Genomic DNA, 23,988 nt, shown 5'->3' with positions numbered 1-23,988 from the left:
TTTCAAAGATATTATCGTGGCCAGCCACTGAAGCACAGATTTTGAGGTGTTCCGAATCCATTTCTTGGTTTGAGTTGCACAATGGGCAGTTAGGGGACTGATATATTCCAATTCTATGCAGGTGTTTGGCCAAACAATCATGGCCTGTTACCAATCTAAATGCAGCTAAAGACGATTTTCGTGGTAAATCGGGAATTAACTGTGGATTATGATGCAGAGAGTTCTATTTTTTCCCTTGAGATTGCGTTATCAAATTTTGTTTGTTGAAGTCTAACTATGTAGATTTAATAAATCTTTTCACAGAGTAATACGTAGATTTAGTAACAGGTCTGTAAGTAGCAGTGCTGCCCTTCTTTGCTAAAGCATCCGCATTCTCGTTTCCCAGGATTCCACAATGGGATGGTATCCATTGGAATTGAGTGATATTAATTGAGAGAGCATTTTAGTTATTTCTGCTGTTTGAGATGAGGTGTGTGTTTAGAGACTATTGATAGAATAGCTGCTTTAGAGTCTGATAATATAACTGCATTCTTAAATTTATTGATGTGGCATAGAAGATTCCTGAGACTTTCACTTATTGCAATGATTTCTCCATAAAAAAAAGAGATTTATATAGAACTAATACATTTCTTTCTTTATTTCAAAACAAATGACGCGAACCACAATTTGTTTTACCTCAAATGTAGAGTATCTTTGGGAGATTACTAACCTCTATAGTAAATGTTGAAAATCTTTTATTTATTCGGTTGTAAATTCACTTAATGACCAGTTTTTAACGTCAAATTAAGCAGGAGTTTTGATTTCCTGTCACGAGATGCGCAGATGTTTATTCTTTATTTCTTATTGTTGGCAGCTGTTTTCGACATTTTGTTTTAGTCACTGAAAATGCAGTACACATTAAATCAACGACTCTTCCTTGTGAAGGAATACTGGATTACGAATTCAATTACAGCTACTCAAAGGGCATAGGCTACCAGAGAGAATTTGGCGTTCGTAATCCTCCCAAAGAATCACAATACTGGGACTGGTAAACAAATTGGAAACAATTGGATCTCTAAACGAATAATAATTTTGATGGAAATAAATATACAGGATAAAGAATAAACATCTGCGCATATCGTGACAGGGAATCAAAACTCCTGCTTAATTTGACGTTAAAAACTGGTCACTAAGTGAATTTCCACCCGAATAAAGAATTTTTAACATTAATTCCTATAAAGGTTAGTAATCTCCCAAAGATACTCTATATTTTTGATGGGAATAGATGCATTATAGGGGCCACCCATCACATATTATACGCAAAAAAAAGGTCAGCGGAAGTAATAGTTCAATTAGCGTTTTTAGCATTCGATATTCGATAAGCATTAAATGCTACCAAATTAAAAAATTAAATTAAAAAAATTTAAACAGTTTGTTACTACTGATGTGATTTTAGTCACTTTGTATTATACGTTTGGTCCAGGGAAAATATATTTCACTATTACTGCCGTTATTTCCATTTTGAAGTAGGCTACAAGTCAACAATATAAAACTGAGAGTTAATTTATAAGTTGGCAACATATTTATGTCGATTATAACAACAATACATATCGATAGTAGCATTCATACCATTCACCCAATAAGGAGATTGGCCCCTATAATGCATCTGTGCCATTTGAGGTATAACAAATTGATAATCCCTATATACGCCATTTTGGCCCTTTTGGCCTTTATTGTTAGCAGAGTGCTAACTCCTTTTACTGAAAGGCTGTTTCTAATTCCAGTTTTTATAAGATTCGCGCAACTAAATTCTCGCTCACAATTTACAGTATGCGATGGAATTATATAAATTAATTAGAAGAAATTGTTCACTTAACTTACATGAATTGCACAAATTCTTTGAAATCCATTCCTGAACATCTATTACTCAATACGTTTTTGAACATTGCCCATGCCATTAGCATTTCATTTAAATTCAGATTAGTTCAAACACATCTTTGATTTCATTTTCTCCGTTATCATCTCTGTTTCTGAAGTCCAATGTGGTTGTCGGATTTTTGCACATTTACATTCAAAGTTTGTTGACAAATGCGACTGTGGCTTAAATCCTGGTTGAAAGGACGTCAAGGTTAGAGCGTACGTATGCAGCTGACTACAGTCGCTAATCGCGATTATCATTATCATGATTACCGAAAATTTGTGGTCACGCTTGGTCCCATCTGGTCAACAGCTGAATTACCATAAAGAAAAGAATTTTCTCAATTATGGACTTCCATGTAATCTCAGCTAACCGACTGAGTTAATCTGTTCTTGAACCGAATATTGATAAATTAGTTAAAAGAAAGAGAATTCAGATATCTTTAAAACGCACCTAGGTATGTAATATAGTGTAGGGTCTACTATAGCTTATTTAAAACCAATTTTAATCAGGATTATTTATTACAGAAGAAAATAATTAAAATATGTCTTCATAAACCTATTGATTTGTCCATATCAAAAATTGTTTTTAGACTTTAATGTTCTTAAAATAAGACAAATTGATTAATCTTGGCAATTCTAATAGTTCTAGTATTAAATTTAACAAGTTATGTACGTGTGGATTTTATAAATAATGAAAAATTGTAAATTTAAATTTATATATTTTTATTGTGTAGTAGACATAGACTAATTGCATTATATACGTCAGGAATCCGCCCCTGAGCACGACTTTTATTCTTTCAAGGGTAAGCTAAAGTTTTATCTGTTTATATTATACTAGTGGCTTGTGCAGCAAATGCTGCAAACTAAGTTCATTAGGCGTTCAAATAAACATTTTTCACATTTATTTTCAATGAAGAATACCAGACATTCTGAAAGTTATTTGCTTCCATAATAATGAAACATACTCTATCTCGAGCCAATACTGAAGAGAACCACGCATATAAATGTCTACACCACACCGCCATTAAATATATGAAAAAGACCCAATCCCACTTGATTAATAACTATAAAAATATTTGATGTTTAATAATATTATCTTACGTAAGTTTTATAGCTTTCAGTAACATATACTATATATGTACTATATAGCCGCCACTCAGTAAAATATAGAAATCAAAATCTAATTTAAGTTATTCTCTACATCTACTTAAATAACCCCAAAACGTTTCACTTTCATATCAATATAGCATTAATATGTATAATTAATGAAAAATAGTCACATCACGGCATTAACTACAATAATATTTCATTTCTAATGGTAATAATGTCATCAAACTACCTCATGTTTTGTAGTTTTTAATATCCAATACACAGCTGTACCCAGAAAATTACACACCACAGAATCGAACCTGTAAATTATTTTTAGTAAGTTAAGTTTTTAATAACCAATTTAATTTTAGCTCTAAATATGTCAGCATTCTTGCAGATCATGATCTTCGTGTAATATTGTTTACTGTAGTCGAGCCCCTACCACGCTGTAGCGGAGAACTGAGGAATATGTTCCCAAATTGAAGCAGCAGAAAGCCGCCATTTGTTTGTTAGAAAATGCGCGGGATTTCGAAACCGCTATTTGAATACGTGTTGTATTGCGTATCCGAAAGCTAAATGTTTTTGTTTAAAGGAACAATACTTCCTTTGCGATATATCTTTAATAACGTGTGTCTCCTGTCAGCAGAGTTGCTAGGTTTTCTGCGAGGGAAATCGGGATATCAGAAGCTAACTTAAGACATTATATTTATCATCACTTTATCAAAGAGATTTATAGTTGTTTTCTGCAAAGTAGTATTCGCGTGCTTTTAATGTAATATTCGCCTGCCTGAGAAACACTAAAACACGAAAGACACACAGTAGGCTACAGTGAATACTACAGGCTAATCGTTTTTTTCTTTTATTAACCATGAATATGTTTTAACCATTCGCTACTAAATTAACTTTGCAACTTATCTTTTTCGCAACCGGTACTGCAACAGTACATCGACGATGAGTCCATGTTTAAACATAGTTCACTGCACTACAAAACGCAGCAATTGTATGTGTCTGTTATTAGTGTAAAATACAATATCAAAACGCTCTTTTTTTTTTTTTTTTTTTTTTTTTTTTTTGGCACTCAACGCACCTAAAATACACAATGTTGATTACTTGCGAGAACAGCAACTAGGTACCGAAACGGATTAATCAACAATGTGGTAGAATTAGGAGAACTATTATCTTAAGGCAATCAGCTAGGTTACCTCACAGAGTTACTGAATTTCCGCGGGTTACCTCTATGTTTACAATGTAACCATCTGAGTCAATATATAAACAAAAATATCGGATAATAGGAAATGCAGACTAACTTGTTTAAATTGCGTTCTAGGCTATTATCCCTCAAATCTGGATTTTTATCAATCTCGATCTGCTTTATCGGGATTCAACCAGGCTGTCAGACTTGCATCATTTTCATAGGAACTCCGAATGTGAATATTCATAACCAAGGTTAATAATGTCTACTTTTTAATTTAATCTGTAGGTTAAACTGTTGTATAAAATGAAAAAGCATTATTATTATTATTATTATTATTATTATTATTATTATTATTATTATTAGTAGTAGTAGTAGTAGTAGTAGTAGTAGTAGCAAGTAGCAGGAACAGCAGCAGCAGCAGCAGTAGCAGTAGCAGTAGTATAAAAAACTGTTTCATTAATCCGTAACTAAGACAAGAGTTACTTTCAATCAGGGATATTAAAAAAAATAAACTTTTTGTAGTTTATACAGTTTCTGTTGAGTTGTCCAAAGGAACGATGGTGTGAAAATTCCTTCCTCTAACAGGCTATGTGGCCTAATACTTGTTCTGGGAGATGAATTTGAAATGTGTCATGCCATTACTTAATGAGTGGTTAGTACATGCAGTATTAATGAACATGTTTCAGCTTTTAGGCTCTGAAATTTGTTTATATATATTTTTTAAACAGGATCTATTTCCACCGTCCCGCGCCGTGGCGTGGTGGTCTAAGGCATACTGCCTAGGACTCGCATTACGGAATGCGCGCTGGTTCGAGTCCTCATGGGGAAGAAATTCTGTCATGAAATTTCGGCCAGTGTATGGGACCGGTGCCCACCCAGCATCGTGATGCACTTGGGGAGCTACGATAGGTAGCAAAATCCGGTTGCGAAAGCCAGCTGTAAAGGCTGGGGGGAACATCGTGCTAACCACACGATACCTCTATTCTGGTTGGATGATCGTCCACCTCTGCTTCGGCATGTGGGCGTGAGGCCAGCAGCCGGACTGTAGCGCCACGGATTATTATTATTATTATTATTATTATTATTATTATTATTATTATTAATTCTGTATCTTCGAATTCGGCGAATAATCTTATTATTCATGAATGCACTAAAGCAACAGCTGTTTGAAGAAAGGGAAGGAAGGATATGGAGTGGATGAAGGACAATAACAATGTATACGGTAATAACGTAGTTTGAGAGGTAACAACTATCTTCGAAATGAGTTGAAACACTGAATGATTCATTGTAGAGTAGAAATTTTCTCTGCGGATTGCACCTATCCATTTTCGGTTAAGGGAATCTTTACTCAGAGGAAATCTGAAGCACAAACAGCCGTATAAGCTTGTCTTCTGTAACATAATAGGGGCCAAAAATATTGTAGAAATTAAAAATTAACTAATCAGTGAAATGTAACATTCCTTCCTTCTTTATCTCTACATCCGTGTGCATTGCTGCAATTAAAAATAGCACACGAACTAAACCTGTACTTATTCAGCTCAACCAAGCAAATGGCCGCCCGTCGGCTGTTCAATTTGGGAGCATAACACTAGCGCCAGTGAGCGGTCTAGCGGTTATTTAGTAAGTCTATGACTGTAGTGTGTGTTTTGTTTTATTCTGAAAAGCAATTAGCTAGTTCTCAAAACTGACGACAGATGGATTTTGGAAAATAGGAAAATTATGTTGAAAAATTGACATTTCACTGAAAACTACTATTTTTTCTGAAAAACTTTGAGTTCCAAGCTTCAAAATGAGGGGTCATTTATTAAAATCCGTTCAGCCTTTTCCCGTAATTTCCATTACCAGTTCAAATTATATGTATAGATTTTATGTTATAATTATTAGCAAAATAAACACATTATATAATTATTGTATTACTGTTGTCTAGTGGTTATCAATAATAAAATAAGGCAGAATTAACTACAGTAGTTGCACGTTTATGTTTCAGATCTGCGATGTAATTCGTGACGAATTTGTCAAGCCATTATTGATCGCCATTGTTCGTCTTATGATCAAACATAAGAAATTAGGAGCGGCCAAAAAGCTCAGTTACACAGAGCAAATTATTGTGACAATAGTGCTAGAGATTATGAAAGCTGATCTTTAGAAGTCTCGAAGCATTTCGAACGTTCTGTTGCACAATAAGAGCCTGTAGGCTATATATTCATTTGTGGGTGTGTTATTGTAATGAAGATGGTACGAAGAGGCTGGGTTCTTTCCCGTGTTTCATAACTGACGACAGGAAGAGCGACATTCCATTGTCTCAACCGGTTCCATTTTATGTGCCCATAAATGACAATGCTGTGCGGGTACACGCAGACGGGGCGCGCCGCATTGTTGCGGTCTCATTGCGATGACATGTCGCTCGCAATCAATCGTAATAATAATAATCATCATTATTTAAACTTTACTGACGCATGATCCAGGTGGGCAAGGAAACTTTCAGAATAAATTGTGCTAACATTAAATTATCACTTATTTACAAATTGAATTTATGATGACACCTATGTTTTATTTATCTATTACATTACTTTTCCTGATTTGTGTCAAGTTCTACGTGTAGAAATGCCATGCCACTGAAAACTATCTAAAAAGGGAGAGCGCTGAACTTAGTTTCTCAACAGATTCTTGCAAATTTGTAGTACACAAATGGGTAGATTTTTGTTAAACTACAGGCCCAAAGAGAAGAAAAGACTCGGTTGTCAGTTTCGATCGATCTTACATGGAAACGTAAAGATATACTTACTTACTTACTACTGGCTTTTAAGGAACCCGGAGGTTCATTGCCGCCCTCACATAAGCCCGCCATTGGTCCTTATCCTGAGCAAGATTAATCCATTCTCTATCATCATATCCCATCTCTCTCAAATCCATTTTAATATTATCTTCCCATCTACGTCTCGGCCTCCCAACTAACACTCTATATGCATTTCTGGACTCGCGAATACGTGCTACATGTCCTGCCCATCTCAAACGTCTGGATTTAATGTTCCTGATTATGTCAGGTGAAGAATACAATGCGTGCAGTTCTGTGTTGTGTAACTTTCTCCATTCTTCTGTAACTTCATCCCTCTTAGCCCCAAATATTTTCCTAAGCACCTTATTCTCAAACACCCTTAACCTATATTCCTCTCTCAAAGTGAGAGTCCAAGTTTCACAAACATAAAGAACAACTGTTTTATAAATTCTAATTTTCTGATTTTTTTATAGCAGACTGGATGATAAAAGCTTCTCAACCGAATAATAACAGGCATTTCCCATATTTATTCTGTGTTTAATTTCCTCCCGAGTATCTGTATATTTGTTACTGTTGCTCCATGATATTTGAACTTCTCCACCTCTTCAAAAGATAAATTTCCAATTTTTATGTTTCCATTTCGTACAATATTCCCGTCACGAGTCATAATCATATACTTTGTCTTTTCGGGATTTACTTTCAAACCTATCTCTTTACTCGCTTCCAGTAAAATTCCCGTGTTTTCCCTAATCGTTTGTGGATTTTCTCCTAACATATTCACGTCAACCGCATAGACAAGCAGCTGATGTGACCCGTTCAATTCCAAGCCCTCTCTGTTATTCTGGACTTTCCTAATGGCATACTCTAGAGGAAAGTTAAAAAGTAAAGATATACTAAAGAAAAAAATATATAAATATTTAGGCATTAAAATATTTTACTTACATTTACATCTTCGTACATCTAGTTCTGCAACGAAGTTCGTCGTCTTCCTGTGGATTGGCTCCATGAAATTATTCGTGACTGCCTCGAGCATTTCTATTCATGTCTTCTTGGCTGGTCTTTCCTTCTCTCCTCTAGTACCTAGAGAATTACTGGAAGCCCCTCTTCTTCTAATATTTCCTCTTACCTGTTCTAGGTTACGATTGCTTTTATGGAGACATTGTTAACGCATTGCGGCTAATAGCGAAGGCAATGCACGGGTAGCACAGTGCCACAAAGTTACGTGCACGTTTAACTGTCATAAATATGAGAGCACTATGAGGTAAAGATGTGTGATGTTGGTCAATCAGGTACAAAAAGATGATCGTTTTGCATTTATTTAATACAGTATAATAAAATTATGTAAATTTCATTTTCTCAATAAGGTTTTACACAAATAAACTAATTTAAAATGCAAATAAACTACGCTGTAATAAATGTGGGTTCCCCTACTGTAAGGCACACTTGAAGAGATCTTGCTAGCGAGAAATGTGTATCGAGAAAGAGGCGAAGAGCTCTCCTTCACACACTTACCGAATGTGATCATCTACGTGGTACAGTCATTAAGTTCTATTACTGAGCGCATAGTGGCGTTGTGGTGCACTATAGCGCATAGGTGGCGCCATGGTATGATACCTTGTCAGTTAGTCTCTCGACCCAACAAGAGACAGTTGAGTGCATGCACTGTAAGCAGAACTACAGTCTTTGTTGTGACGGTGATTTGAATGCGCGCGTCGGAACTCTAGTATGTTGCAGTTTGAGCAACGGGCAAACGTCACGTTCTGTCAGAAATTAGGCGAAACTGCTATAACCGATCATAACTGGAGACGAAACATGGTGTTTCCTTTACGATCCGCCACTGAAGCGACAATCCGCCACCTGGAAAACGCCATTATTTCCACGACAGAAAAATCCGCAACAAGACAGGTCAAAAGGCAAGGTGATGCTTTAACAGTTTTTTTTATTCAAATGGATTTGTTCACATAGAATTCATCCCACAAGGTGCAACTGTAGACAAGATCCTCTACAAAGAGATTCTTGGCCGTTTAAGCAATTCAATTCGTCGTAAGCGTCCTGAGCTTTGGCATAGGAAGAATTGGCTGTTGCTACACGACAACGCCCCTGCACATCGCTCCATCCTTGTCCAAGAGGAACTTGCAAGGCAACAGGTCGCTGTTTTGCCACACCCTCCGTACTCACCTGATCTCGCACCATGCGATTTTTTTTCTCTTTCCCCTCATGAAATCAATCCAGGAGGGCGTAATTTTTATCCGGCCGAAAAGGTCATGACTGCCACAAGAGAAGCCGTACGGCATCTTCCTGCCAACATCTTTCAGCGGTGCTTCCAGCAGCTACACCAACGTTGGCAGACGTGCATAGCGGCCAACGACGATTATATTGAGGGAGGATGTCGATCTGTTTAAGTGTACGCCGTATCACGCGGCATCTTCTGAGACATCCAGATTCTTGTGGGTGCCTACCCTTCAGGCGTCAGTGTCAGAACTTAATGACTGTACCACGTATGTACTGCCTACATGCAGAGAGTATTTTTCTGATTGTAGTAATCAGGGGAAACACAACATAAAAATATATAATTTTTAAATTAATGTACTCGTCCTTCAAAGCAATAATGGAATAGTTTTTACTTCCAGCTCGCCACCGTTTTCACAGGAGAGCGATTCTTAGAAATAGTATGACGTCACTTTGCCAAGTGGTAGCGTAGCTGTAGCAGTAAGGCATGTGCCACAGAGAGTTTCTTAATCATTATGTGCAGTCGTTAAAATGCTTGAATGTGCGGTTTATGGATGTTCCAACATATCTGGATATAAAGGCAAGAACAGAAAGAGAAAATTTTTCTACTCATTTCCTGAAAGAGATTGCTCTCCAAAGCGGCACTCGGCAGGGGTGAAGTTTTGCAAGATAAAACACTTCATCCCAACATCTAATGCTGTTATTTAACTGTTGAATAAAATATCTGAAATTTTTTACAAGACCAATGACATACCGGTATTTAAAAAGCATAACGCTTTAGTTTTCCTACATCTTAACTACAAAAGGAAGAAAAATGTTTATTTCGAAATATGTAGTTTATTGCTTTCACGTATTAAATGTCAGCTACAGTACCTTGTTGATTAGTTTCAGCCCGTTGTGGGCCATATATTCCGAAGTGATAGTGTTAAAAGTTGTGTAATCAAGACGTAAAATGTAAATGTTTATATTCACTGTAGACCTAAAATTAAACATATTTTTTTAGTATGTTATTTTACGACACTTTATCAACATCTTAGGTTATTTAGCGTCTGAATGAGATGAAGGTGATAATGCCGGTGAAATGAGTCCGGGGTCCAACACCGACAGTTACCCAGCATTTGCTCATTGCAAGAACAGAAAGAGAAAATTTTTCTACTCATTTCCTGACAGAGATTGCTCTCCAAAGCGGCACTCGGCAGGGGTGAAGTTTTGCAAGATAAAACACTTCATCCCAACATCTAATGCTGTTATTTAACTGTTGAATAAAATATCTGAAATTTTTTACAAGACCAATGACATACCGGTATTTAAAAAGCATAACGCTTTAGTTTTCCTACATCTTAACTACAAAAGGAAGAAAAATGTTTATTTCGAAATATGTAGTTTATTGCTTTCACGTATTAAATGTCAGCTACAGTACCTTGTTGATTAGTTTCAGCCCGTTGTGGGCCATATATTCCGAAGTGATAGTGTTAAAAGTTGTGTAATCAAGACGTAAAATGTAAATGTTTATATTCACTGTAGACCTAAAATTAAACATATTTTTTTAGTATGTTATTTTACGACACTTTATCAACATCTTAGGTTATTTAGCGTCTGAATGAGATGAAGGTGATAATGCCGGTGAAATGAGTCCGGGGTCCAACACCGACAGTTACCCAGCATTTGCTCATTGCAAGAGCAGAAAGAGAAAATTTTTCTACTCATTTCCTGAAAGAGATTGCTCTCCAAAGCGGCACTCGGCAGGGGTGAAGTTTTGCAAGATAAAACACTTCATCCCAACATCTAATGCTGTTATTTAACTGTTTAATAAAATATCTGAAATTTTTTACAAGACCAATGACATACCGGTATTTAAAAAGCATAACGCTTTAGTTTTCCTACATCTTAACTACAAAAGGAAGAAAAATGTCTATTTCGAAATATGTAGTTTATTGCTTTCACGTATTAAATGTCAGCTACAGTACCTTGTTGATTAGTTTCAGCCCGTTGTGGGCCATATATTCCGAAGTGATAGTGTTAAAAGTTGTGTAATCAAGACGTAAAATGTAAATGTTTATATTCACTGTAGACCTAAAATTAAACATATTTTTTTAGTATGTTATTTTACGACACTTTATCAACATCTTAGGTTATTTAGCGTCTGAATGAGATGAAGATGATAATGCCGGTGAAATGAGTCCGGGGTCCAACACGGACAGGTACCCAGCATTTGCTCATTGCAAGAACAGAAAGAGAAAATTTTTCTACTCATTTTCTGAAAGAGATTGCTCTCCAAAGCGGCACTCGGCAGGGGTGAAGTTTTGCAAGATAAAACACTTCATCCCAACATCTAATGCTGTTATTTAACTGTTGAATAAAATATCTGAAATTTTTTACAAGACCAATGACATACCGGTATTTAAAAAGCATAACGCTTTAGTTTTCCTACATCTTAACTACAAAAGGAAGAAAAATGTTTATTTCGAAATATGTAGTTTATTGCTTTCACGTATTAAATGTCAGCTACAGTACCTTGTTGATTAGTTTCAGCCCGTTGTGGGCCATATATTCCGAAGTGATAGTGTTAAAAGTTGTGTAATCAAGACGTAAAATGTAAATGTTTATATTCACTGTAGACCTAAAATTAAACATATTTTTTTAGTATGTTATTTTACGACACTTTATCAACATCTTAGGTTATTTAGCGTCTGAATGAGATGAAGGTGATAATGCCGGTGAAATGAGTCCGGGGTCCAACACCGACAGTTACCCAGCATTTGCTCATTGCAAGAGCAGAAAGAGAAAATTTTTCTACTCATTTCCTGAAAGAGATTGCTCTCCAAAGCGGCACTCGGCAGGGGTGAATTTTTGCAAGATAAAACACTTCATCCCAACATCTAATGCTGTTATTTAACTGTTGAATAAAATATCTGAAATTTTTTACAAGACCAATGACATACCGGTATTTAAAAAGCATAACGCTTTAGTTTTCCTACATCTTAACTACAAAAGGAAGAAAAATGTTTATTTCGAAATATGTAGTTTATTGCTTTTACGTATTAAATGTCAGCTACAGTACCTTGTTGATTAGTTTCAGCCCGTTGTGGGCCATATATTCCGAAGTGATAGTGTTAAAAGTTGTGTAATCAAGACGTAAAATTTAAATGTTTATATTCACTGTAGACCTAAAATTAAATATATTTTTTTAGTATGTTATTTTACGACACTTTATCAACATCTTAGGTTATTTAGCGTCTGAATGAGATGAAGATGATAATGCCGGTGAAATGAGTCAGGGGTCCAACACCGACAGTTACCCAGCATTTGCTCATTGCAAGAGCAGAAAGAGAAAATTTTTCTACTCATTTCCTGAAAGAGATTGCTCTCCAAAGCGGCACTCGGCAGGGGTGAAGTTTTGCAAGATAAAACACTTCATCCCAACAACTAATGCTGTTATTTAACTGTTTAATAAAATATCTGAAATTTTTTACAAGACCAATGACATACCGGTATTTAAAAAGCATAACGCTTTAGTTTTCCTACATCTTAACTACAAAAGGAAGAAAAATGTTTATTTCGAAATATGTAGTTTATTGCTTTTACGTATTAAATGTCAGCTACAGTACCTTGTTGATTAGTTTCAGCCCGTTGTGGGCCATATATTCCGAAGTGATAGTGTTAAAAGTTGTGTAATCAAGACGTAAAATTTAAATGTTTATATTCACTGTAGACCTAAAATTAAATATATTTTTTTAGTATGTTATTTTACGACACTTTATCAACATCTTAGGTTATTTAGCGTCTGAATGAGATGAAGATGATAATGCCGGTGAAATGAGTCAGGGGTCCAACACCGACAGTTACCCAGCATTTGCTCATTGCAAGAGCAGAAAGAGAAAATTGTTCTACTCATTTCCTGAAAGAGATTGCTCTCCAAAGCGGCACTCGGCAGGGGTGAAGTTTTGCAAGATAAAACACTTCATCCCAACAACTAATGCTGTTATTTAACTGTTTAATAAAATATCTGAAATTTTTTACAAGACCAATGACATACCGGTATTTAAAAAGCATAACGCTTTAGTTTTCCTACATCTTAACTACAAAAGGAAGAAAAATGTTTATTTCGAAATATGTAGTTTATTGCTTTCACGTATTAAATGTCAGCTACAGTACCTTGTTGATTAGTTTCAGCCCGTTGTGGGCCATATATTCCGAAGTGATAGTCTTAAAAGTTGTGTAATCAAGACGTAAAATGTAAATGTTTATATTCACTGTAGACCTAAAATTAAACATATTTTTTTAGTATGTTATTTTACGACACTTTATCAACATCTTAGGTTATTTAGCGTCTGAATGAGATGAAGATGATAATGCCGGTGAAATGAGTCCGGGGTCCAACACCGACAGGTACCCAGCATTTGCTCATTGCAAGAACAGAAAGAGAAAATTTTTCTACTCATTTTCTGAAAGAGATTGCTCTCCAAAGCGGCACTCGGCAGGGGTGAAGTTTTGCAAGATAAAACACTTCATCCCAACATCTAATGCTGTTATTTAACTGTTTAATAAAATATCTGAAATTTTTTACAAGACCAATGACATACCGGTATTTAAAAAGCATAACGCTTTAGTTTTCCTACATCTTAACTACAAAAGGAAGAAAAATGTTTATTTCGAAATATGTAGTTTATTGCTTTCACGTATTAAATGTCAGCTACAGTACCTTGTTGATTAGTTTCAGCCCGTTGTGGGCCATATATTCCGAAGTGATAGTGTTAAAAGTTGTGTAATCAAGACGTAAAATGTAAATGTTTATATTCACTGTAGACCTAAAATTAAACATATTTTTTAGTATGTTATTTTACGACACTTCATCAACATCTTAGGTTATTTAGCGTCTGAATGAGATGAAGATGATAATGCCGGTGAAATGAGTCCGGGGTCCAACACCGACAGGTACCCAGCATTTGCTCATTGCAAGAACAGAAAGAGAAAATTTTTCTACTCATTTTCTGAAAGAGATTGCTCTCCAAAGCGGCACTCGGCAGGGGTGAAGTTTTGCAAGATAAAACACTTCATCCCAACATCTAATGCTGTTATTTAACTGTTTAATAATATATCTGAAATTTTTTACAAGACCAATGACATACCGGTATTTAAAAAGCATAACGCTTTAGTTTTCCTACATCTTAACTATAAAAGGAAGAAAAATGTTTATTTCGAAATATGTAGTTTATTGCTTTCACGTATTAAATGTCAGCTACAGTACCTTGTTGATTAGTTTCAGCCCGTTGTGGGCCATATATTCCGAAGTGATAGTGTTAAAAGTTGTGTAATCAAGACGTAAAATGTAAATGTTTATATTCACTGTAGACCTAAAATTAAACATATTTTTTTAGTATGTTATTTTACGACACTTTATCAACATCTTAGGTTATTTAGCGTCTGAATGAGATGAAGATGATAATGCCGGTGAAATGAGTCCGGGGTCCAACACCGACAGGTACCCAGCATTTGCTCATTGCAAGAACAGAAAGAGAAAATTTTTCTACTCATTTTCTGAAAGAGATTGCTCTCCAAAGCGGCACTCGGCAGGGGTGAAGTTTTGCAAGATAAAACACTTCATCCCAACATCTAATGCTGTTATTTAACTGTTTAATAAAATATCTGAAATTTTTTACAAGACCAATGACATACCGGTATTTAAAAAGCATAACGCTTTAGTTTTCCTACATCTTAACTACAAAAGGAAGAAAAATGTTTATTTCGAAATATGTAGTTTATTGCTTTCACGTATTAAATGTCAGCTACAGTACCTTGTTGATTAGTTTCAGCCCGTTGTGGGCCATATATTCCGAAGTGATAGTGTTAAAAGTTGTGTAATCAAGACGTAAAATGTAAATGTTTATATTCACTGTAGACTTAAAATTAAACATATTTTTTTAGTATGTTATTTTACGACACTTTATCAACATCTTAGGTTATTTAGCGTCTGAATGAGATGAAGATGATAATGCCGGTGAAATGAGTCCGGGGTCCAACACCGACAGGTACCCAGCATTTGCTCATTGCAAGAACAGAAAGAGAAAATTTTTCTACTCATTTTCTGAAAGAGATTGCTCTCCAAAGCGGCACTCGGCAGGGGTGAAGTTTTGCAAGATAAAACACTTCATCCCAACATCTAAAGCTGTTATTTAACTGTTTAATAAAATATCTGAAATTTTTTACAAGACCAATGACATACCGGTATTTAAAAAGCATAACGCTTTAGTTTTCCTACATCTTAACTACAAAAGGAAGAAAAATGTTTATTTCGAAATATGTAGTTTATTGCTTTCACGTATTAAATGTCAGCTACAGTACCTTGTTGATTAGTTTCAGCCCGTTGTGGGCCATATATTCCGAAGTGATAGTGTTAAAAGTTGTGTAATCAAGACGTAAAATGTAAATGTTTATATTCACTGTAGACCTAAAATTAAACATATTTTTTTAGTATGTTATTTTACGACACTTTATCAACATCTTAGGTTATTTAGCGTCTGAATGAGATGAAGGTGATAATGCCGGTGAAATGAGTCCGGAGTCCAACACCGACAGTTACCCAGCATTTGCTCATTGCAAGAACAGAAAGAGAAAATTTTTCTACTCATTTCCTGAAAGAGATTGCTCTCCAAAGCGGCACTCGGCAGGGGTGAAGTTTTGCAAGATAAAACACTTCATCCCAACATCTAATGCTGTTATTTAACTGTTTAATAAAATATCTGAAATTTTTTACAAGACCAATGACATACCGGTATTTAAAAAGCATAACGCTTTAGTTTTCCTACATCTTAACTACAAAAGGAAGAAAAATGTTTATTTCGAAATATGTAGTTTATTGCTTTCACGTATTAAATGTCAGCTACAGTACCTTGTTGATTAGTTTCAGCCCGTTGTGGGCCATATATTCCGAAGTGATAGTCTTAAAAGTTGTGTAATCAAGACGTAAAATGTAAATGTTTATATTCACTGTAGACCTAAAATTAAACATATTTTTTTAGTATGTTATTTTACGACACTTTATCAACATCTTAGGTTATTTAGCGTCTGAATGAGATGAAGGTGATAATGCCGGTGAAATGAGTCCGGGGTCCAACACCGACAGTTACCCAGCATTTGCTCATTGCAAGAGCAGAAAGAGAAAATTTTTCTACTCATTTTCTGAAAGAGATTGCTCTCCAAAGCGGCACTCGGCAGGGGTGAAGTTTTGCAAGATAAAACACTTCATCCCAACATCTAATGCTGTTATTTAACTGTTTAATAAAATATCTGAAATTTTTTACAAGACCAATGACATACCGGTATTTAAAAAGCATAACGCTTTAGTTTTCCTACATCTTAACTACAAAAGGAAGAAAAATGTTTATTTCGAAATATGTAGTTTATTGCTTTCACGTATTAAATGTCAGCTACAGTACCTTGTTGATTAGTTTCAGCCCGTTGTGGGCCATATATTCCGAAGTGATAGTGTTAAAAGTTGTGTAATCAAGACGTAAAATGTAAATGTTTATATTCACTGTAGACCTAAAATTAAACATATTTTTTTAGTATGTTATTTTACGACACTTTATCAACATCTTAGGTTATTTAGCGTCTGAATGAGATGAAGGTGATAATGCCGGTGAAATGAGTCCGGGGTCCAACACCGACAGTTACCCAGCATTTGCTCATTGCAAGAGCAGAAAGAGAAAATTTTTCTACTCATTTCCTGAAAGAGATTGCTCTCCAAAGCGGCACTCGGCAGGGGTGAAGTTTTGCAAGATAAAACACTTCATCCCAACATCTAATGCTGTTATTTAACTGTTTAATAAAATATCTGAAATTTTTTACAAGACCAATGACATACCGGTATTTAAAAAGCATAACGCTTTAGTTTTCCTACATCTTAACTACAAAAGGAAGAAAAATGTCTATTTCGAAATATGTAGTTTATTGCTTTCACGTATTAAATGTCAGCTACAGTACCTTGTTGATTAGTTTCAGCCCGTTGTGGGCCATATATTCCGAAGTGATAGTGATAGTTGTGTAATCAAGACGTAAAATGTAAATGTTTATATTCACTGTAGACCTAAAATTAAACATATTTTTTTAGTATGTTATTTTACGACACTTTATCAACATCTTAGGTTATTTAGCGTCTGAATGAGATGCAGATGATAATGCCGGTGAAATGAGTCCGAGGCCCAGCACCGAAAGTTACCCAGCATTTGCTCATATTGGGTTGAGGGAAAACTCCGGAGAAAACCTCAACCAGGTAAGTTGCCCCGACCGGAAATCGAACTCGGGCCACTGGTTTCGCAGCCAGACGCGCTAACCGAATTGAACATATTTCATAGTTACTACAAACATTTCACTTTTTATTTAAAAATTATTTATTTAATCATAAAACCCATGCGCTATTTTGTTAGCTATGATTTGTATACCTTATTTTATTTCATGGAGTGCAGTTTCATAGAAAGGACTTTGCCGACAGATCTTCTACTGCCTCATACTAATTGGCTGTCATAAATAAATATCTTCCTTACTGTGACGGAAATCTTGTTTTCTCCTCTTATTAACCAATCACAACCTTCGTTCAGAAGAACTGACAGGATCCCCTCAAATCCACTTGGAGGCAGAGTTGTCACATCTTATCCGAATTCCAAGAATCCTGTCAGTCTGATTTCAACGGTCACCAGGATTGTGGCAACTGTGCAATGTTGGGACGAGGGGACAGGATGGAATTGTCAGAGTTGTTTGTGTAGGAAGTCATAAATCTGTAAGTGGGTGTTCAAAGGATCCACCGAACTGCACTCCTTGAAATAAAATAAGGTATAGAACAAGCAGTAAAACGTTTAGCCTTATAGCGTTAAATTTATAGATCCTATTTAGATTTGAATGTTTAGAAATGCAGTGAAAATAAAAGTGCAGAAAAATTACTTTACAAGTTTGCATGCAGTTTAAATAAAACATGTAACATACAGTTCTTATTAAAAGTGTTTAGTTTTATAACTGATGCCTTCCCTCTGCTTAGCAGCTGCCAAAAGCTTATTTATTTTTTTTAGTCAATTTTACTCACCAACAGTAGTGACGAAATGTCTTCGTTGCACAAAACTGTGTCTTCACCATGCGTCCTGGATCATGTCGAATCCCAAGCTGTACTGTTTTGTGTCCAGATGACAATCCTACAGCTTGCTAAACTTTTATGAGCGTCTTTGTGATGCCAGAATCGTATGTACAAATGGCCCGATCAACAACTAGCTCCACACGCCGTGCCGCTTAGAAGCAAAGGATTTCTTAGAACAGTGACGCTCCGCAAGCTTTCATTAGCATTTTGTGTAAAACACAATAGACACCTCTGCAGCAATTTATGTGATTTCAGTCTTTGTTACACAATTAATATATTCTGAGGGGTGTGGCAACATCTTTGTGTGGTCCCGATCGCTTGCCTTCCACCTGTGTGTGCACTTCTGTAGCAACACCAACTCTCCTTGGCAGGTGGATATTTACTGTGTTGGGGTTCTTGTCGGCCGATATGCTCTATTATAGATGGCGTATATCGCAATCTTCATGGCATTTATTACATGGTTGTCCAAGATGGCCTTTTGGTACTACACTGGCGTTCAAAGAAATCTGATTCTACCAATCGATAGTGATTGATAATTTGTTGGTGTAAGTATGGATTCTTTAGTTATTATGTCTATTAATAAATGGCGAAGATAATAGTCACGGTTGCCAATCGTAGATGAATATATCCGCATTACAGAATTCAATTTTTCATCTCACGCTACTGATTGTAAAACAACACTGGGTTTAGCTGGAAACCGCTGATATTATCAACTATGAGAATAATTATGCTTAATCTACATAATCATTTTTTTCGACACATTTTTAACGCCCCCAATAATGATAGTAGTAGTAGTAGTAGTAGTAGTAGTAGTAGTAGTAGTAGTAGTAGTAGTGTTTAAGAAGGGCGCGTCAGCTACTATGGCTATTTGCGCCCTTATCTAAAATTCTTAATATAACAAAGACATAAATAATATAATCAGAGTGCTAAAAGAACTAAAAAGCGTTGTCACGGTAAAACGAGGCAAACAAATGCAGTATACATAAGGTGATTTCTACACAATCATAAAAATGGGCAATTCTACGACCCTAGGTGGTATTCAAAACGAACAAATAAAACAATAAAACTAAGGCCAGCAGAGATAAATTGTGAATCATATTTTAAAAACAATAAAATTTTATAAAATATTCGGATGTATAAAGTCCGAAATGTCAACAATGTAAAATCAAATATAAAACAAATGTAACCTCCGGATGTAAAGGGTCCGGAGGATAAGTAAAAACGGGTCAATAAAAACTAAATCACCGTATCCAATCCTGTAGTCGATAATAATTTTAGAACTGCATTTGTACAATTAAAATCATTTCCAAGAGCGTCACGTAGTGTCGGCCGAATTCCATATTGCCGGCGGACACGGCCATATTTTCTGCAGTGCAATAGAAAATGTTCCACCGTAAGTGGAACACGGCACATATCGCACTCCGGCTGAGGTTCGCCACGTAGGAGATGGCCATGCGTCAGATGACAGTGGCCAGTCCTCAACCGGGTGAGTAAAACCTCCTCGTGTCGTGACGCTCTTGCGGACGAATCCCAAACCCGAACAGTATTCTTTATATTTCGTAATTTGTTTCCCTCTTATGCAGACCATTCTCCTTCCCATTGCCACCATATTGTATATTTCAAGTAGTTTCGAATGTCCTGCCACCTCTCGCGCCAATATACCAGAGTGCCATTCGTGGCACCATCTTTGGCTGCAGCATCTGCGGCCTCATTTCCTGGAATCCCTACATGACCAGGAATCCACACTACTCCAATCTCATAATCAGAGCTAAAGCCCAATAATGGTGCCACCTACTGAGGACTAGCGGAACTATTTCAAAGATTTTCAATCTTTCATATCTTTGATCGCTGTTCATCCTGGCTATGACGAGAGTGCAGCATCATCAATGAACTACCTCTCAGCAACATGCAAAAAGTAATTATTGTAGGAACAGTCGGGAGATCACCCAAATGATATCGCTGCTGTATCCAAAAAGTTGACGAATTAAAAAAAAATCATCTTTGGTTCTGACTTATCCCGTGGTTGGAAAGTTCGCTTACACGATCATAAAATCGTAGGTTGGATATCTTTGAACGCCAGTGTACCAACGATAAACGATAAAAGAAACGGTCTAGCGTCGCTTTGGTATTATCAAAGAATCAAGTGTTCATATCGGAGCAACGAGGACGCGGGAAGCGAACATTTTGATTTATCAGCAGAAGATATTCTATGCATTCACTTAATGAAAGAAGATATATAGGAAATATCACCTGCTTAGTTCAAGGTTAATATAACTTAAATACGTACAAAATTAAACCAGTTTCTCATCCCAAAGATAGTGCAGTGAAACCTGTCTAAAGCGGCCATCTGAAGTTATCTTGTAAAATGGCCGTTTTATCAGGTGGCCGCTTGATTAAGGTTGCGGTTTTTATGAATCAGCATGAAAACACTTAATTTCATTGACGTTTTAGCTTTGTGCGTGTACAACAATCGTGCATATTAATGTCAGCCTCTTCCATTCTTGGCAACTAGCATTTTCAAAACTCGCTTGCAGTACCTCAGTTTAAATGACTGAATAGTACCTTGTTCAAGGGGCTGGAGGTGTGATACCGTATTTGTAGGAAGAAACACCAATTTCACGGATCACATTGCGATTTTGTCGTTTAATCTTCGAATTGAAATTGCATAGCCAATTCTCAAACAATGATGATGCCATCCAAGCTTTATTGTTGGCAGTCCACTTCACCCCCAATAAGCCCATGTCAACATTTTTCAAACATCTCGGTTTCAATGATTTCCCTATCATTAAGAGTGGTTCTTTTTCTCCTGCAGCATTACAAAAAAACAGCAGGGTTATTCTGCCTTTTGCCAACTTCCCCCCTTTACAGTCTTTTTTCTTAAAACTTAAAGTTTTGTTAGGGAGGGCTCTGAAACCTGTATGAAAAGAAGAAACATTCATGAAAGCTGGTCCAAATAGACAAAGAAAGAAAGAGGAGGAAAAAAATAAATTAAAAAATTCAAATGGTTAACTACTGACCTAAAACATAGTGTGACATTTTCGATAGAAAAAGTCCGTGTTTCAATCCTTCAGTGGCGTAGCGTCAATGTAAGCTAAAAAGCTTAGCTTCCCCAGTTAATAACAATTTCATAATAAACCTGCAGTTTATGAAGAAAATTATTTATTAGTTTTAATAGAATTTATATTTACGCGTTAAATATTGTGATGCGGCAGCTCAGGATGATTTGTGATGCAGCAGTAAACAAGAAGCCTGCACTCACCAGCTTCCAAGCAGACCGGTTTCTTCCGTGTAATCCACCCCGCAGATTTTCCATCCCTTCCTAAGCTACCCTAGTCGCAAGGCTCGCAAAGAAGGTAGCTTTAACATTTAAAATAAGTAGTTTCCGCGTTATCCCTTTTCGTCAGTTGTGTTCAGTTGAAGTGTTAGTGTGCATTGTGGCTGATATAATAAATAATGAGCGAAATAAGTTCCTGACACTAATTTACTTGAATTTTTTTTAGGACAATTGTATTATCAAAACTGACTTACGAACAAAAGTGTGATTTAAAAAACAAATGACCGACTCCCTTGTTGTCAATGAAGCACACAACCAAAAGACAGACGCAAACTTACGTAATGATACTAATATTGTGATTTCTCTAAGTATGACAGGGAGTGAGCTAATGTTATACGTATACGTGTCTATTTGTTAAGAGATATGTGTAAACCGTGAAATCATATTTTATTACGTATCATTTGAGGTCATGCCTTATTGGTGTTACTTACGTTGTTCCAACCAATCTTCGACTGCTGACTTGAAATTGACTACTACTGTATTTATTTTAAGACTGTATTTTTGTAATACGTTTTCTCATATTGCATGAAAGACAACTTGAGTTAGCTTCCCCTACTCAAAATTTCACGCTACGCCACTGCAATCCTTTAAAAACGAGTAAGAATTTATAGCTGTGCAGGGTCGGAGTGGAAAGTGACAAAAGAGTCATAAACAGTAACCAACTAACCCCAAGATATGGAGGGTGTACTGTTATACGCTTAGCTATTGTCCCCTGTCCTCTAACCATCGAAAAAATAGGTCAGATAGTATCCGTGAAAAGATTTTTTGTTGGACAGTGACTGTTATAGTCAGGTTCCAATCCAAATAGACCCCGGCCGCTGGTCGGCGCATGAGGTGGCCGCTAAATAGAGGGAGAATTTGTATTGATCTTATGGAAAATCCAATTGGTTCCAGAGAAAATTGGCCTTTTGGCCAGGTGGCCGTTTAAATGAAGTGACCGCAAAGGCAGGTTTCACTGTATAAATTCGTTGTGTTGTGATTGGTTCTTGTGATCACATAACATATAACCAATAAATACACAACTGATCAATTTGTAAATATCTACAATAATTAATTTAATATGCCGAAATAATAATAAATCGATTAATATTCGGATATATTGATAACCACCGGTAATTATACAGATTAATATTATCTTAATCAGAGATCATATCAACGACAAGAGCGAAGAAAATGGTACTTTTCTTTTTCGTCGCTTTTATCGTGTATCTTCGCTTTTATCGTTACTCCAATATGCACACCTCAATGACAATACATGCTTCAATTCTCTCTGATATAGCATCGCTGCTTCTTTTATCGTTTATCGTCGCTCCAACGTGTACGTACCCTTAGCCAATAGGGCCTATATGCTATATAGGCTACTATAATTTGTGACGAAAATGCGATAGATGGTGCAGTATTACCACAGTCTACTATATACAGTCGCGAAGCTCAATATGTACTAAAAATGCAAACATGGGTAGTTGCCCACCACTAGGATCGCTACTATCGCCTCATCATCGCAGATCTCTCTCCTAGTAGACGAAAAAATATGTTACACTTTCGTTGTGTTCTTTTGGAAATATTAACACCCTCCTTCCATTATTGAAATATTAAATGCATAAAGTTAATTTATTATTTTAATGAAGTATATTAAATTCCACCATAAACTCGAAGATACCTGCAAGGATTAGGTTAATATTATTTTTGTTTGTGCAAAACGAACTGAAATTTACTATAATCGCTTCACTCATTCAAGATTATAGCGATAATTAACTATGAAACCAATAAATATTAATTTGCATTTCCCTTTACAACAATAATAATGGAAATATGAATTAATGGAGTGACTTACGTGTACCGGTACTTGTAGTGTAGGCTTACGTAGTTAACAAAGTGGGATGAGGTTAAGCAATAATAATCACACCAGAATTGGAAATAAAACGTGATCAATAAATTTTATTGTAACAGACTTTTTCTACGTCTCTAGTAAAGTAACAAATAAAAATAACAACAAAATTAACAGCTATAATTAAAAACATCCTTTGAAAAAGAAGTAGGCCTAAGCAATAATAATCCCACCAGAATTGAAAATAAAACGTGATTAATAAATTTCATTAAAACAAACTTAATTTTCTACGTCTCTAGTAAAATATTATTATTCCAATTATTGTATTTTAGCCATTAACATTTTCATTACAACCAATAACGAACATTTCACAAGCATCAATGTGAAATACGCAACGAGCTAGCACTCGATGGAAATACGATACAGTCCAAAGTCGACCGTGGACAGTCTATTGTTTCTAGTTGTTAACCGCTTGGAGCGCTTTATCACGAGATTTGCAAAAAATCACCTCAAG

General features: G+C 35.9%; 1 protein-coding gene across 1 annotated transcript in view; it reads right to left on the bottom strand.

The window, feature by feature from the left end:
• The window catches only part of LOC138706556 (hatching enzyme 1.2-like), a 43,767-nt gene extending 25,123 nt beyond the window's left edge, over nucleotides 1-18,644 (bottom strand). Inside the window, exon 1 of the mRNA XM_069836027.1 lies at nucleotides 18,265-18,644. The gene's annotated coding sequence lies outside the window, so the exon portion shown is untranslated. The remainder of the gene's footprint in view (nucleotides 1-18,264) is intronic.
• Nucleotides 18,645-23,988: the final 5,344 nt, after the last annotated feature.

This window comes from Periplaneta americana, chromosome 1 (assembly GCF_040183065.1).
Source record: "Periplaneta americana isolate PAMFEO1 chromosome 1, P.americana_PAMFEO1_priV1, whole genome shotgun sequence".
NCBI lineage: Eukaryota > Metazoa > Arthropoda > Insecta > Blattodea > Blattidae > Periplaneta > Periplaneta americana.
Note: the sequence above shows the minus strand (reverse complement) of the source record. Positions and strands in the feature narration are given on the sequence as shown.